The sequence below is a fragment of the Centrocercus urophasianus genome, unplaced genomic scaffold (assembly GCF_019232065.1).
Source record: "Centrocercus urophasianus isolate 14NV4802_14NV808 unplaced genomic scaffold, USGS_Curo_1.0 seq_20, whole genome shotgun sequence".
Classification (NCBI taxonomy): Eukaryota; Metazoa; Chordata; class Aves; order Galliformes; family Phasianidae; genus Centrocercus; species Centrocercus urophasianus.
In genome coordinates, this window is record NW_024884756.1 from 4,498,947 (window position 1) to 4,516,080 (window position 17,134).

A 17,134-nucleotide genomic window follows, 5' to 3' on the forward strand; every position below is an offset into this window, starting at 1 on the left:
TCTACGTCTCCCGCAGAACTGAAGGACGGGGTGTAGAGTAGGGGAATACGAACCTACCAGTCCCCATCTTTCAGGCTGCTCATATGCAACCACATTTCCTCACATATGATGAGTTTAAATGGACAGAAATCAGACTTGGGAGAATAATTATTAGGCATTCTCCCAAAACTACCACTCTCCCTTATGCTCTCTAATACTTAGCTCATACATAGATCAGAAATGTGTTTTCATTGTATTTTATTATATTCCCTAAAATAGCCCACTGAGAAAAAGCAATCAAAAGCAACCAAAAGCAACCAAACACTCATTTAAGTCTACAGTGATGCAGGAATGGGATCATTACCTATGCTGCCATTAGCCCACACACCTTAATTACCCTGCATTTCACAGTTTCTGCAGCCTTCCTACAAATATCCATTATTGTTAATGACGGCTGCAACACCAAACCCAGACCTTCTTGGTCACTTGTGTCACAATTACAGTCAACTACCACACTCATAGACAAAAGCTAAGTAATCCTTTTAGAACCACTTACCCTCAAATTCTCCCATGGGCCTGCTGCTTTACTGCTTACATATGTGCATTGGATGCTGTTTGACTTCTACTTCTTTATGTCCCATAAAAAGAGAGATGTATGAGCTTGTCACTGCCTTAAAGAAAAGTCCCGAGACAGGAAAGGTTCAAGCTTTTGTATTCCAGATTCTGCAGGTGTGGCCCCTGGCAAAGGTGATGTTAGAAATACGAGCTGAGATCTCAATTTAAGAGTCACAGGTTCCTAAGTTAACCAAGGTATCAGCCTTAATGCTTTTCAAGCATCCACTCTAGCTGCTAACTAACTACCATAGGTATTAAATCTAAATTACAGAGTCCAGTATACAAACAGCTTTCCCCAGAGTCAGTGACAAGGCAGAATATGTCAAGCACTATATATCAGAAGGGCACTGCTGGCTGGCTAACATCACAGCTAGTCACTGTGCAGATACAAAATCTCCACCAGGCCCAAGACTTGCAGTGCACAGTCCGTTCTGACTGCCCTCAACAGGTCCTGTCGTACACCCTGAAAGTGAGCCCACTTCTTTCTCACCCTTCTGGGGTACATATTTTCTATTGCTGGCACTGAGGTTAAAATGGCTCACATGTTTTCATGGCAGTTTATGAAACAGTTTCACATGGCATTTGTTTATTAAATATGTATTCACTTTCCTCGTCAAGATAACTGGCAAGCATAGAAATTAGGTAAATGCTAGAACAGCTGGTACTGTAACTCCATCAGAGTTGGGCTGCAGTTTTCCACGAGCATGAAACTTCTTAATCAGATGCCTCAGTATCATGAGATACAACCTTTTAGGTCTGCCACCCCGCAGACTATGAATGAGCGACAGTACATGTACCTAACACATCAATTTGTCATTTCAGATGTTAATCCATCAGAGTAAAAATACATGGGATGCAGAGATGCCTACCAGAATTATCCTGGAGTATGTCAAGAAAGAGGGTATCTCATCAAAGTCTGAACCAGCAATCCTAAGCACGGCCTACAAAGGTTTATCAGCAGATGCTTTTACTGTGGCAGACAGCTATAACCACTCTAAATAGTACAGCAGAAATGACCTGATTGCAGAGCCTGAATAAATCTGGTGGGAGGAAGATTACTGCACTGTGCTATAAGACAGTGAACAAGGTAGCAGTTCACGCCTGCTGTGCACTTTCAGGGAGGGAAAGACAGGTCCACCAGCAAGCACACCAGTCACAACACAACCTCTGCCTTTAAGTGCAAGTCAGACAAACCTGAACTGAAAACTCATGTGTTGGAAGAAGGAATAAGAACTGGGATGCTTCTTTCCTCATTGGTTTTTCTCTCCTCTGCTTCCAGTTTTAAAGAAGTAACGTGTCTTTTGCAGGAGCCCAAAGCAGTGTTTATTTTTCTTGGAAATCAGTGGCCACAGCCCAAATGCCTCATAGTTTTTCCCAGCACCCACTGAAACATTCATCCTCGGGTTGCTAATTTAATTACACTGATGTTCCACAAAGACAATCATGCACGAGCCCCAAAAAGTGACGACACTTGACATGGAAAACCATGTGAAGTACCTGATACCAAAACACCTCCAGTGCTACAGAATTCACACACCAAGTCCCAGCTCACCACCGTGCTGTGCTGCATCTGTCCCAGTTGCTCTAGTAAGGCTGGCCAAATGCAACTTCTGTACACAAAGAACGGAAAAAGTTGGGGCAGTGAACCAAGGGTTCAAGTCCATAAGATGAAGGGGTGATGCAGTAATATATTCACAAAGAACCATCTACATCTCTGATGAAATTCAGAGCCAGTTTGTTTTCAATACATTGAAAATGGGTGCTACGTGGACCCAATAGTGCCTCAAGTCACACTTCAAGTGATGCTTCTTTTTAAATATCTAGTTGATTCATGCTGACTGGACTGAAAGTGCTGCTCTGCTAGCTATCAATCCTATAGAAAGGTGGGGTGTTTGTAGAGAAAACGCCATATAATATTTAACCGAAACCTTGAACTTCCACCTTCTGGTGCAATTTACTCTACAATTCCAGACTATACAAAAAGTGTTTTCTTATCTAAGAAAACTGTTTAGCCAAGCAAACCCCTTGCTTCAGGTTCAGACAAATCTCAGTCAGACCAGTTTGACATGCCTAGGTAAACCCTGTTATCTACAGCAAGCTATCTCTAGGCACGCCAGAACATCTCTTAGACCACAGTAGCTCCCTGCTAGCAGTTACTGTTACCTTGACGCTCAACAGCCTGGTACCACTCCTCCAGAAGCTCCAGTGACCAGCAGACACTTTGCAAAACTCCGGTCTGCCTTTCAAAGTCTTCACCACTTTGCAAGCTGTCAAAATTCTTGTCATCTTGATAGTTGAAGTGTAGAGTTTAAAAAAATAAACAACAAGTCAAAGCAAAAAGCCACTTGTATGTGTTTCTTCAAGATATGGCATAGGCGATACACTCTTGCAGATAACAGAAGAAGACGACATGCAGCAGGTGAGCTGGACTGACTGTACAGCACTGCCCTACACCCTCCCATGTATTCTGCCATTAAAAGTCTCTGGTGCAGCCCCACCTTTCTCCCGCCCCTCCTTGAAGGGGTGCTTGCTTAGGAACCCTTGCAACACTTTTCTTCAGGTTGGTCCCTGAGCAATGCATAGGGGTTGCACCACAGGCCAGATGCTAGCTTTACTTACTAGAAGACATCAGAGCTTGCTGAGAAACTGTACCTACAGCAAGGAAAACAGTCCTCACTGAAACAAATACTTTCAATAAGTGACAAAGAACTGCACTGCTTCTTCTCCTAACAGCATGTGATCTGAGCAAATTAAGAGTCTCTCTGTTCAGTGTGCTTTCCAGTACTCTCCAACGTATGAACTGGGATCCACCTGATAGCAAGAGGGACAGCCTTTAACTGCGAAATTTATTCCCATATTAGAAGATGGAAAATGGGAGCACTAAACTGAGCAGAAAGCTGCAGACTTTCTATTCTGTGCATGGAGAACACAGCATAGAACACATTAAGCACAGCACCCAAAGTGCCAGCCCTTCCCAGGGAAATGGAAAGGACGTCAATAAGAAAAATAAACCGCTGCAAAAGGAAAAGCATCCTTTGGCAAAATTTCAATGGACAACAGCAGAAATAAGACAAAATGTTCCATATGCCATCTCCTACCCGGCTACAGATCTTTGTAATTATCACCTATTTCCTGGACACGTACTACTTGACAGGATTTAGGCAAACTTTTTTTTTTTCTCCCCCAATTACTGACAGAAACAACTAGGATTCCTTGGTATCCAGCAGTTTGACATTGGTCTGAGCTGAGGGCAGTATCACGTGCAAGTACTTCTGCACAGCTCATTACAGCACCAAGTCGAATCGTAATGCCCATAATAGAAAAAGGGACAAGAGCAGGGGTGCCCTCTGTGATAAGAGCTAATTGGAGACCTGGCTTAGAAAGGTACAGGGAAGGCCTGAAGCCAACAATGGAAAGAAAGGTGGACAGAGAGAGCGTGGAAGACACGCTGGGTATAGAGAACTTCACGTTAGCAAGAGCTTCACAAGCATACAGAGTTGAGAGAAGCAGGTCAGCTTTGTTCCCCAGTAACTAGAGGGTGGTTTAGGGGAAAGGCATAATCATTCTTCTTATAGGAAGATACCCAATAATCATTCTGACTCATAGACAAAGCTTGAGAGAGAGTGAAAAAAAAAAAAGTACAAGAAACTGGGAAACGTATTGTTGGTAGCTACTCCTCTCCTTGTTTGAATCTAGCTGGTACTGCTCCAGGTTGGAGATACGTCAGAGAGGGGACGTACAAAAGACAGAGTAAGCAAACTGTAAGTGAATGGACTGCAGAGATCCACTCCTTGTACTAGAAAGGTCATCTTAATATACAAATGCATACAAATGCATTCACACATGCAATTCAGAAGCCAGTTTTCTCCCGGAGTCACTACTCACATTATGTTGTCTTTATACTGCCACAAAACTTCCATTATGGACGTACCGAAGGGCAAATTCTGCACTCCAGCTACCTCTACCAACAGCAGTGATGTCCCTTTGTGTTCCAGATACACAAGTATTTGAAAAGAACCAATCCTCAGTGCTAATTTATCTACCCTTGCTGCTAATTCCTAACTCTATCCTTTCACCACATGTATTTTAATGTGGCTGCACAAAGAGGCAGATAGATCCAGCTACGGACACACAGAAAAGATAGAAAGGAGATACTTTTGATCTGACTCCAAGGCCAGCAAACGCAACGGGCGTTCCCAACAGAAGCCTCATTTCCAAAAAGCCTGACCACATACAAACAAGCCTTCAGTGGTTTGGACAGATATTAAATATGTGCTGTGTTTAACAAATAAATACCTTCAGTAGAGGTAGAGTCAACAAGAAATGGTGAAATCAATGAGGATAAAGAAACCAAGCACAGAAGAATGAAGAAAGAAACACAGAGACCAACGGTTTCATGGAAATGCAACCACACTTAAAAACCTGCCTGTCTGTACATTATTTGCATTGTCATCCACACGAGTCCTTTCAGCATTAAGAATTGTTAAGAATTTCCATGTATTTGGAGAATTTTCTTTGAGTTCCTCCTGAGGAAAGCACTAAGCTATCCCTGCAGGTAACAAGGAGTGTAGCTTAGTGAGCAGTGGGAGCTGTAAAGTCTGTAAAGGGCAGCCACTCTGGAAGAAGGATACATACCAGAGGAACTGGGAATGTAAAGCCATGAAGGCAGATGATCACTCAGACAAGAGAAGTAGAGGGAAATAAAGAGGTACATGCAAGTTACGCCTCCTAACCTTCAGCATAAATATTTAGAAAAAGGCAGACAGCATTTTGTTTCAAATTCATTTGTACTATATCCTACACAGACAGGGAACCAGGCAAGGAGAGGGAAGAGCTCATTAAAATGAAGAGCTTTCTCTGTTTACAAATGAAATTCATCAGACAGCACCACTGTACCGTAAAATCAAACAAAATCAGTGGTCTGTGGCTTTGTGAATCCCCAGGGCTCGGATATTCAGAGAAAGCTAAGTGCCTGCATTTTTCAAAGGCTTAAAACAAACCACTTCATTTTCAGAAAACAAGTGCTCAGAGAGCACTTGAGGTCCAACTCAGGTGCCCCTGGATTGGCATGCCAAAGCTGGAGCTCCTGAAGCCACTCATCATAGCTGAAAAGCTCCGCTATAGGCAGGACTTGCAGAACTTCCATGCTGGATGCATTCACTTCCTGGAGAGCAGCACGTGACTGTTAAAGGAAAGGGGGAGAACTGCTCACCTGACAAGACTAAACACCCCTCCGTGGGAGGGGAATATATGCTGCAAAGCTGTCATTTCGCAGTGTAGTAGCTGTAGGACAGCAGATCAAATTAGATCTGGGATCATAGCAGCAGATGTGGACAAAGGAAAGCTGGACTTGTTTGCCCTGCATGATTTCACTCACGGCCATGGCAGGACATCACGTGCTCTGTCTTCAGCACTGTTTCGTCCCATGCAGCTCACGGTCACAACTCTATGTGCAAACTCAACGCGGACGTAACGCTCAGACCTTGAGTACCAATGCTAGTCATTTCCAACTCCTCTGCTTCACAGAAGACAAGCATACCCAAGCCTCGCAGCAGCCCAAGTGATGTGATCTTGACCACATCATTGTAGTGCCTGCGAGTAAACCCAGGAGCAGGAAAGCAGCAATACACCTCTGCACAGCTCCTACTGCTCCCTAAACTGCACTCCTGGTTACCTGCAGGGACAGCCTAGTGCTTTCCTCAAGAAGAGCTCAAAGAAAATTCTCCAAATACATGGAAATTCTCAACAATTCTTCATGCTGAAAGGACACATTTGGACTACAATTCTGAAAATGGAGATAGGACGATTTCAGCAAGTTCTGAATTTTGCACTCCTTCTCAAATCCATGACAAAAGGTAAAAAATAAAATAAAATGCAGAGATTATCCAGACTGCCTGTTACAACTATCACATTCTCTCCACCTAATCTTAGCATTATTCAGCTGCCTTTGCAGATTCCAGTAACCGATCTATATACCCCTGTCAACTTTTAAAGTCACTGCAGGAAAATGACTGTCATTTTCAATTTCTCTGTAAAAAAGAAAAACAACAAAACACATGACTAGTTCTTTTCTCAATTGAAAGGCAAGAAATAGAGCCAATTTGTGGGCATGCTGGCCCAGATCCATGCCAGTTAAAGTCTCAAGTAACTGCTCTTCAACTCAGCTGAGCTTCAGTAGCATAAATCTCCCTGGACTGGGACCAGTATAATAAGCAGTCCAGAGAAATTGCTTGGACTCTCCTCACAGCTGATACGAAAGGGAAGTTTTTTCCAAGTGCCCTTCAGACATATTTGGAAATCAGTCCTGCCATCTGGCAGGCTGTATCTCACTTCTGACCACCACTTCTGTCTTGCTCTGAATAAAACACACTCCAAAAATACCGAGTGGAAAAGCAAAGTAGTTGATGGTGCCAGCAAGAATGAAATTCTCCATTGCCACAGGGAAATAGACAAACACACTCCTTCTTCCCTCAGCCAGCAGAAGAATCTTCAAAGTGACTCAGAAATGCTGCCTTCCATTCCAAGAGGAAGTCACTTGTTTCTCAAGGAACTTAGAGGAAGAACCAGAAGCATGTGAATTATACTAAGACTTCCCAAACCTCTTCATCATCTTTACCAAGGATAGTGGGATCGAGTACCCCATCAGCAAGCTTGCTGATGGCAGCAAGCTGAGCTGATATGACAGAAGGAAGGGATGCCATGCAGAGGGACCTCGCAGGCTTGACAAGTGGGCCTACACGAACCTAAGGAGGTTCAGTAGGGCCAAGTGCAAGGCGATGCACTTGGGTCAGGACGATGCCAGGTACGTGCACAGACTGGGAGAACAACTCCTTTTGAGCAGCCCTGCAGAGAAGGGCTCGGGAGTGTTCATCCCTGGAAATGCTCGAGGCCGGGTTGGCTGGGGCCCAGGGCAGCCTGATCTGGTGGGTAGCAACCAGCCCGTGGCAGGAGGGTTGGAACCGGATGATCTCTACATGCCTGTTCCAAACCAAGGCAATCTAAGATGATTTTATGATCTTCTAATCAGTTTATCAAACAAGATAAGCACTACGAATGTAACAGTAAGTTTAAGGTAGGTAACAATTTCTGTCCACAGCATACTGCTAACAGCTCTATTAAATCTGTTCACCTCAGAGAACATCACTTACTATTTTTGGTATAGACAGAGGAGGAATAAAGTAGAACTGTCTTGTGTGCAAATGAACTAACAGCATCCCTGCATTCCCATCACCTGTTCCTCTTGCATTGCTGCAGGAGAGCAAGTATGCTCAGTTACACTTGCAGATCTGATGCTTTGAGCCAATCTCAAATCAAATGAAGCATTTCAAGCAAAATCCACAATACTTAAAAAACATTTTGACTGCGATGCAAAGTAACACAAGGCAAGAATTTTAAAATTAAGACTGATGTTCATCTGAGTGTGTGGAGATAAGCTGAAGGGAGTGAGAATCAAGTACGCACCTCATCCTTTGGCTTTCCCCCCACCACCATAGTTCTCAATATTTTAAAAGGAGGTCTGAGGAAAGCTACGTTTTATATTTTAATAGGAAAAGTTCATGGTAGATCAAAAGACAATGTTCAGATCTGAGTGCTGCATTCTGATTCATCCTTATTGACTCACATAATTGTACATCCTACCATTCTTCCTTTATCCTGAAGTCCAGCCAAACAATATCAGCTCATTATTAGAGAACTTCAGCCCCCAAATAAGAAGCAAAAGCGGTTTGTAGATGTGATAAAGAATTTCAGGATATGCTACTGGCTTCAGCACAGGAGATAAATAAAAGAAGTGACATTTCAAATGATTGCGAATTGAAGCTTTGCCAGACTTGTGGAAACAGCAGGTCTGCTGCATGCACAGCTGCTTCAAAGGCAAGCCTGGCATTATCCTGCACTTGGGAATTCCCATCACACAAATCATGCTGCACATCCAGAGACATGAGTGGGAAAGTTCATGAAAGCTAGCAGAAAATACACACAGGTTAGTGCATCCCAATTTTGGGGAATGGTTAAATCTGTTGTGCAACACCTGGAACCTGACAGCTCCTGAGAACTAGCGCTCTGACAGAGGAAAGCTGCACATGAATGAAAGTAAAAAGATCCAAGTCTGTCTGTAGCAATCTCTCTTCCCTTTTAGTCTCAGTCATGTTCCCTGTAAACAGGGCACAAAAATCAAGTCTGCACGATCTTTAAGTGTTTCAGAGTGCCTTCGTGCAGTTTGAAAACTAATAACCACCGCCTTCACTTGTCTTACTGAGAAGCCAAATAATGCTTATTAAAAATCCACTTGCTCAATTACTCAGATATGGAGTAATTTAATTCAAAATGCCAAACACTGCTGATCACTGACCTTCATTTTACATGTTATTCTACCATTGACCTGAACACATTTGGGAAAACTTTCATCACACTACTCCAGTTTCAGTAAAGCAGGAATGGGTTTGACGATAGCTCAGATAACCTAGGACTGGCACTAAGTATATTCTACACTCATCCACAAGGCCACTCTGTAATTTCCTTATGCTGACCATTTTATCCAGCAGAGTTTGAGAAAATCCATGCTTTCCAGTTCTGAGTGCCACTGAGAAAGGCTTTCCTGTAGAACAACAACAACAAAATAGCAACTGAATAACGTGGTTGAGAAATCACTGTTAGGGAGAACACCTGGAAGAATCTCTCAGCCATCGTAATGACAGCAAGTTCACATCAGACCAGTCGGATGATGAGATGTTTAATTTTCCTTTGCCTTTTTACATCTTCACACTCATTTATGTTTCATTCTCTGTGTTTACTAGCCAAAGACAGCTAAATATTGAGAGAATACAAGAGCAGTTTGCCTGCTTCCAAAGGCACCAAAGCAAAGATTCTGCAGACAGCTCCAAGTGGCTTGCACAGCTCTGCTTGAAAAGCAGCACAATCAACGCACATCTTTACACCTTTTCCCCTTGTTTCCATGTTCTTTCCTACTTGCTGCTTCTTCCTGCACGGACAGATTCTGACTGCCCACTTCTGCTGACTACACCTGGCACTAGAAATGGCAGGAAGCATGCTGCTGAAGCATGACTGTATAATGCAGAAGGGATGCTCAGTTTGAGAAAGAGTGCGAAATCAGGGTATAAGAGCATAAAGAAATCTTGTTCCTAAGTCCCAGTCCTGCAGTCCTCACAGAGAAAAACATGAATGCCTTGCTGAAAGAGAACTTACAGCTCTGAGTCTTGAGACAACTTCCATTAATGGAATCACAATGTGCAATTATCCTTTCAATAAGATGCACAAACCTCCAGCTGGTAATGGATGGGGATACAGTGCAGAATTCAACCTGTTTCCCTTGTGTGTCTTCGCCTAACAAATGCCTCAGTCTGAAGAAAACATGGGGACATTTGTATTTTTGGGTGCAAAGCAATAACTTGTAACTTGAAACTTCTTTCTAGATCTGATTGAACAGCACTTTCTGTTCAGGAATTCAAACAAACAAAACAACGGCTTTAAACAGAGTTGTCCAAAATCTAGTCTTAAAGTAAAACTGCAAGCAGTTATTTGAACTTCTGTGCAACTCTTTTTAAAGAAAATAAAGAGAGAAATTGTTTAGACTAGACATTACGAAATGATATCAGATAAATGTTTTAAAGCAAGTATTTGGAAGAAGTTCTTTACTGGGGGGGTGGTGAGACACCAGAACAGGTTGCCCTGTGAGGCTGTGGATGCTCCCCTTCTCTGCAAGCATCCAAGGCCAGGCTGGATGGGCTGTGAGCAACCTGGTCTAGCGGGAGGTGTCCCTGCTCCAGCAGGGGGTTGGAACTAGATGCTCTTAATGTCCCTTCCAACCCAAACCATGCTATCATTCTCTGAAATGTAATTCTCACCTTTTAAACATAATTTTTCCTTACGTTTTTTGTTTTCAAAACAGAAACCAGAAAGCAAATTTCACTTAAGAAATAAATGAGAACTTTTGCCCTGCAATTGTCTCCTTTAACACCCCATACGGCACTTGAAACAAAATTAAGACTTCTGCTTTTGTGAAAGGAAAAAATACTGTAACAAAATAATTGAAAATCTCAAACCAAGGTCACATCAAAGACAGTCTTTAAAAAGAAAAGGGGTGGGGGACAAATTTCTTGTTAACTCTGCCCACTGTGGCACCTCCCTACTTTTCCAAACGTTGTGTATAAGCTGTGACCAAGACCGCCTCCTGGCCAGTAAGGTTTCTATAAGGCCTGACGAGAAGACTGTTCTATCTATTCCCACGTTAGAGAAAATCCATTTTCAAGGAGATTAAACTTCTTTCAGGCTTGAGCAGCTCAGGGTGTGCTGATCTGCTGTCTGAAATACGGAGTCTGTGCTTCACCCAAACTTAACAAAGATAAGGCTCTTATCTTCAGCGAAAGAAAAAGAATCAAAGTCTTGAAAAATGGGTCGAATTCCATTGCCACTGGGATTAGCAGCTCCTCTTAGATCAGCTGACTTGGAGAAAATAGAGAAAACCCCGTGCTGTCTCTGAGAGAGACTGACATGATCCCAAAAGGCCAACTTTAGAAAACCCTTACTTGGCTAAAACTGAGTGTAGCCACAAGAGCCAAAGTGGCTTTAGGAAATAAAAGCAAATCAGAAGGGCTACACAAACAGTCTCTCCCATGCTACACATCCTTTACACAGCTTAAAAATAGCCTGACCTTACAGTGCAAGATTAGCTACATTCGCTGAGGATGATTCTCATTATGCTTTCTTCCTTCTGTGGCAGCGCAATCATGGCTGAATATGTATTAGATGATCACACCCCAGTGTTTGCTATAACAAAAGAAAACAAAACTGCCTTGCCCTTGACTGGACTACAAACACATAGATTTCTATCTAGAACGAAGGCTGCAACACAAACAGTCCTTGAGCTTCTAATTTATGCACACACACCTATGTACGTGCATAAATGTGCATGAACACAAGCACACATTGTGTCCACTGGACACTTTTGTCTTTTTGCTCTGTCACAGTACTTGCTTTTTCCCCAGTCAGATGTAACTTCAATGAAACCACAGCATTTACAAACAAATTTTGATACAGGAGAACCACTGGATCCAACCACACAGTAGGCATCTGCAGAGGATGTTGGCCAGACCCATTGCAGACCCTGAAATCCGTGGCCTCAGATCTGTGAGTAATGGCATCCAACAGCAAAGTCAGGAAACATCCATCAGATGAGATAAGCAACACAACAGAATAATATGTTATAGACAGACATAGCCTGGAACAACAGGTCCTCACAGCTAGGCACTGCAAAATTCAATCGTGGTGACTGCAACTGGTAGGACAGCAGGGGACAGTTATATCACCACCTGTAAGTAAAAATAACAAACAGTAACAAAACCAAAAGCTCCAGAGCGTATGAATGGGCTGAGCCTACAGTCAGGCTCAGGAAAAAAGCAGCTCCAATGGAACAGTGGAGTGTGTGATCAGTCTCAGCAATTAGCTGACGGGCAAACACCTCGTGTACTTGTGAAAAGCATCATCTCACAGCCTTATTCAACCTGACCTGTCCTAAGCAGGAGATACTGTGCTAATAACAGGTTTGTACTACAACAGATGCCGTATTAGAAGGTAGGAAAATTCCCCACAAAGTTTCTTCCCAAACTTCAAAAGCTGAATGAATTAATTCTCCCTTTGGAATATTTATAGTGACTTTTTGGAAAGGTTCAGGTTTGTTTTTCTTTTTACCCTTTAGCACCCTTTTGTGCAGTGCTGGATGTTCCTGGCTTTGGCGGGAGGGGAAGCTAATATTTCATAGGTATTACTTAACATGGCCTTGGCCTCTCACCTCATACACAGCATCACTGATCAATCAGCATTTTTGTTGCTGTTTCACACCCGGTGCTCCAGATAGGAAGGATGTGCAAAACAGAGGGTTTTCTTTCATTGGTCTGTGTTTGTTTTTTTTTTCCCCCCCTCTAACTGCTACTTTTTTGTCCTCTTCCTGTGGTTATTCAGGGGGTGAGGAGGATTAAAAGCTTCACACACCGCACACAGGACCACACGCTGAAGCACGTGCTTCGACTTGCAGATGGATATGCCACTGGGCCAGGTCTACTCGCCTGACGATGGCTCTCTCTCTTTAAAGAGGACAGCAAACTCCTGCTATACAGATCTATAATGTCATTTAGCTGGGAAGGGGAAAGGGAACGCGATTCTGAACATCCATGAAGCATTTTTTAGAGAGGAGACCGATGAGATTTGAAAAAGTAACTGATGCTCTCAAGTAAGTTTTCAGAAGTTTAACCCAAGAACTCCATTTCTGCCTATTCAGCTAGCATCTTCCTAATAGCGTGGAAATTTAAAGAGCAAGGGAATTAACTGTAAGACTCACTGTGCTCCATGGAGCTGGGAGACACTTTGTCTACATGATGGTTCTACTACCATTCTCACCCATCAACACGAGCCTTTACACTAGCATTTTCCTTAGAGAAAACCCCAGACAGAGGCTTTTCCTCATAAAGACCAGTTAGCTAAGGGAGAGTATGTGCTTCCAGGCAGCAGCTTTTATTGCACACCTGTAAAGAGGACACAAAGCCCCAGCAGATGTTGGAGTGGGACCAGCACTGAAGGTTTCAGGCACGGTTGCACGAGCCCAAAAAAATCCACCAAAGCTAAGTACTGTCCACAGTGAGGAAGCTTATCAAGACATAACATTGTGAAAAAGCTCTGCTAAACTCTTCCAAGCAGTGCAGAAAGCCCAAGGGGAACCGTGCTACAATTTGCTGCTGTCTGAGCCTTACACAGTTTGCTCTGAGCAGCAAGAAGCTGCAGGAACAGAAAGCACCATCTGAACTAAGCACATACTACTAAGAAATGATACAGGGGAAAGTCCAGATCAGCTGATAGGCAGCATGGACGGCAGTGTCATTAGCAACTGCAAAAGAGTGCTTTACACACATGCTACCTCTTTCCTGTTCCAGTCAGGGAGACAGCCAGCTGTGCACTCTAGAAATCACATTTAACCTTTCCAGACAACATAATTCTCCCTCTCATCCCCTTCTCCACAATCCCCATGCAGCTGCAGCACCCTCAAGAGTGTGCTCTGAAGAATCCGCAAGGTGGATTTGGGCAGTACGGGTCTGATTTCCAGCATCAGCAGAAGTAATTGGTTTCAAGCCAGACCCAGCACGACCTTGGAAAAGACCTAAGTTCTCAACTCTGTTGATGTGCACGAAGCTTCAAGTCTCTCCATCCAGGTTCCTGGCTTTGTTCGAGCCCTGCTCCTCCCCTCACTCTTAGAACACCACCTCATCTTGGCAAAACGCACTTTTTGTCAGAGCTCTGATCCTAACACAATTACCTGCGAGATTAGGCAAGTAGAACAGCAACAAGAGTATGCTCCAAACAAGCCTACTTCTAGTGCTTACCATAACCATCTCACTATGTGCTTCCCTCAACAGACATACTGAAATATCACAGGCAGAAGTTTCAACACTTGCATAGATGAGGCAGAAAAGTCTGAAGCTCCTGCTATTTCAACAGCCAAAGTCCACAGAAAAGGAAGATTTTGGAAGCAACATGGAGCACTGTGTTTAAGCACCAGCAGTAGCTATGAATGTACCTGTAGCTCAACCCTCAGATTGCTTTCTGCGGCTAATTCTGGCCTTTCCAGGGCAAGGGTTCCACAAAACGCAGCTGTAGATGCATTAAATCTCTGCCTCATGCAACTAACTTCCTTCAGTTAGGATCGCAGCCATTTTGAAACATTAGCCACAGAGTTCTCTAGGAACGGTCTCTAACAACAATTTCATCCATCCTGCCAGTCGCCTAATGGGTTCAAAATTCATCCAGCACTAAGGCTCACAACAGAAGCTCACGACCTTCGTGTCTTGGGCACAGCATTACCTTTAACAAAGTGAAATAACACTTGCTTCCCATTTTTTTTTACTTCCACTTCTGGCTCGGGCCTGCCAGCAAAGAACCATGTTACTGTATCTTCGGTCATTCAAAATAGAACCAGTATCAACCAAAGCAGTCAAGTGAACAAGTGAAAATCTGCAGAAGCACTTACAGTTTAAGTGTCAATGATCTGCAGGCTGCTGCTCCCTGAATCCAAGGGCCTACTTTGGGAAGAGTCTCTCCATGTACATCAGGTTTCTCCTTGTTTGCTTGCTGTTTTGAAAATGCCCTGGAAAGGATGCAGAAATTTTGAAGATGTCAATTGCAGACCAGAATCCAAGAGGAGAACCAGCTCCAGTATTACACGTACACCTACGCTACAAGCAATACATTTCTGTTCCACTCATCTGTACCATAAGAAGAGTCACAAGAAAGAAAACTGGCATGTGAGGTTGGAAGCCATGAGGTTGGAAACTTAGCAAGGAAACCAGCCCTTGGTTTCAAGTGACATAAGAAGTTGGCAAAATATTTTCAATCCTTCACAAATTATCTTTAAAAAGAAAACACACTTTGAAAATAAAAACGTAGCAAAATATATAAGAAACAGCAGAACAAGAAACTCTCCAGCACACAGAAAGCTCTGATCCTGCATGCCAGGCAGTGACCCATTGGGAGATGTCACCGTCTGGGGAGGAAAACACGGTCCTACATCCTGGCACAGCCAGCATGCCTTGTGTCAGCCAGCTGCAGTGGCTCCATGCCAGCTGGAAACACTCCTCCCCACAAAAGCCTCAGCACAGCAGCTCGCTTTTCACAGGGAGAAAAACCACGCAGGATTATGGACACATCTGTGGGATGACAATGCTCTCCAAGGCCAGCTGCACATCCAAGCTGGCATTTCCACAGTGTTGTTGTCCAGGGACAGCTCCTTCCCTGCAGAGAGCCAGCCTCAGCAGAGCTTCATGAGGGTCATCTGGGAAAAGCTCTTCCCGTCTCCTTTATTTCTAGGCTGTGTGTAAATGGCAGCAGTGCACAGAGCAGCACCCAGCCCAGCACTGCAGCTGAGGAAGAGGATCTGCGCTGCGCCAGAGATCCTCACCAGCCACTAAGACAAGTTACCACAGTTTCTAGCGCGCTTACCTTAATGACTTATTAATGCCCCAGCCCTGTGGAAGTGGCAAGACAATTACACCTATCAGAAAGGACAAACCAACCACCTCCTGCCTCTATGCTCAAGGCAACTCCAAGCCCAGCTTCACTGCAAGCAGCAGCCAGCAGCAGCTGAGGCACACCATGCACTAGAAAGTCTTTGCAAAGAAGGAAATATTGTGAACCACAAGAAGCAAAGTTCAATAGAAGTTCACAGCTTATTAGTCCCTCGAGTATACAAAAGGAAGAAGAAATCTATCGGAAATTAGATCGATTGTGTGGCACTACACATTTATGTGGGGGATTTTAAGTCATTTGTTTAGAAGCTGTCTCTGGAATTCTGTGTACTGACACTGCTAATTACAGCCATTACCAGTACAGAGACTGTTCAGCGATGCTAATGAATACACGGCTCTCCTAGGTGTGTGACTTACTGATGACCCGCAGGAAGGAAGAGCAGCTGCAAGAGCCTCTGTAAGCTACGGGAAGAGAAAACATTTGGGGCTGAAATTGAGCCACAAATTTTATCACAGCCAATCTCCGGGCAGCAGGAGACCTTGCACCACCTGCTTTGGCTTCGCATCAGATCAGGAAGCTCTCCTCCCTCACCAGCTGCCTTCTCTTTAGGCCCTGAGGTCTGACAGCACTGGCCACAGCATTCCTGATCCGTACCAATCTACCCTGCTTCCCTGAAGGAATAAGGTATCAGGTAATATCAGAGTCTACCAAATGAAACAGCTGGCTCCCCTCAGTGATACTCAGAGACCTCAGATCACCTGTTAAGCCTAAATGTACTGTTCACTGTCATGAAGATCCTGCTCACTGCCACCCAAGCTGCTCACATAGCTCAGCAAACGAGACAACAGTCATACTCGAGCACTGCACACCCTCCAGACGTGCAAAGGTGAACTCGGCTGCAGACAGATGTCAAATATAGTCAAGCTGAGCAATGAGCTACATCCATATTACTGTTGGAGATCACATCCAATCCTGGCACTGAGCTCTAAAGACAGCATTAAAGAAGCAAGCGCCGTCTGCAGAACTGCTTTAATCATTACAGCAAAGCAAAAGACACCTGACGTGATGTCAGTCCTGTCCAGAGATCAGAGTCCATTAAAACCACAGCAAAACGTACTGTCTTCCAGATGTATTTTACACCACTGAAGCAGAGAGTATGATCCAGCCTTCAGCAGCTTCCTGTCTCGTTTTCTTTGCTTATTCCAACAAGAAGCCCTTACTGATCTCCTCTAGGTCTGCTCTCCAAACTCTCAGCCCTGCCTTTACTAAGAGAGGGAGGATTCCCACACTAGCTGAAGGGTACACTGGGAGCTGATACCTTACAGCTACAAAGAGGAGGAAGTGGCATAATGTCACGGAGAACTGCAACATGCATTTCCCCCGAGCCTTGATGTACAGAACCTCCGATCTGTGTTCATTACTACCTACAAAAGCAGCCACGCGCTCCCTCGAAGCAATGCGTTAGCTGCTCTCCCACTGCAAAGCCAGTCTCCTCCGATTTGCTGCTTGTGAG

At 44.0% G+C, this 17,134-nt stretch overlaps 1 protein-coding gene across 3 annotated transcripts in view; it reads right to left on the reverse strand.

The window, feature by feature from the left end:
• Positions 1-17,134, reverse strand: part of CPS1 (carbamoyl-phosphate synthase 1) — a 101,062-nt gene that overhangs the window by 81,843 nt on the left and 2,085 nt on the right. For 2 of the 3 annotated variants that reach the window (XM_042822270.1, XM_042822267.1), the window contains exon 2: positions 14,627-14,743. The gene's annotated coding sequence lies outside the window, so the exon portion shown is untranslated. Of the gene's footprint in view, positions 1-14,626; positions 14,744-17,045; positions 17,070-17,134 lie in introns of those variants that run through there. The other variant, XM_042822268.1, reaches the window with a different exon arrangement.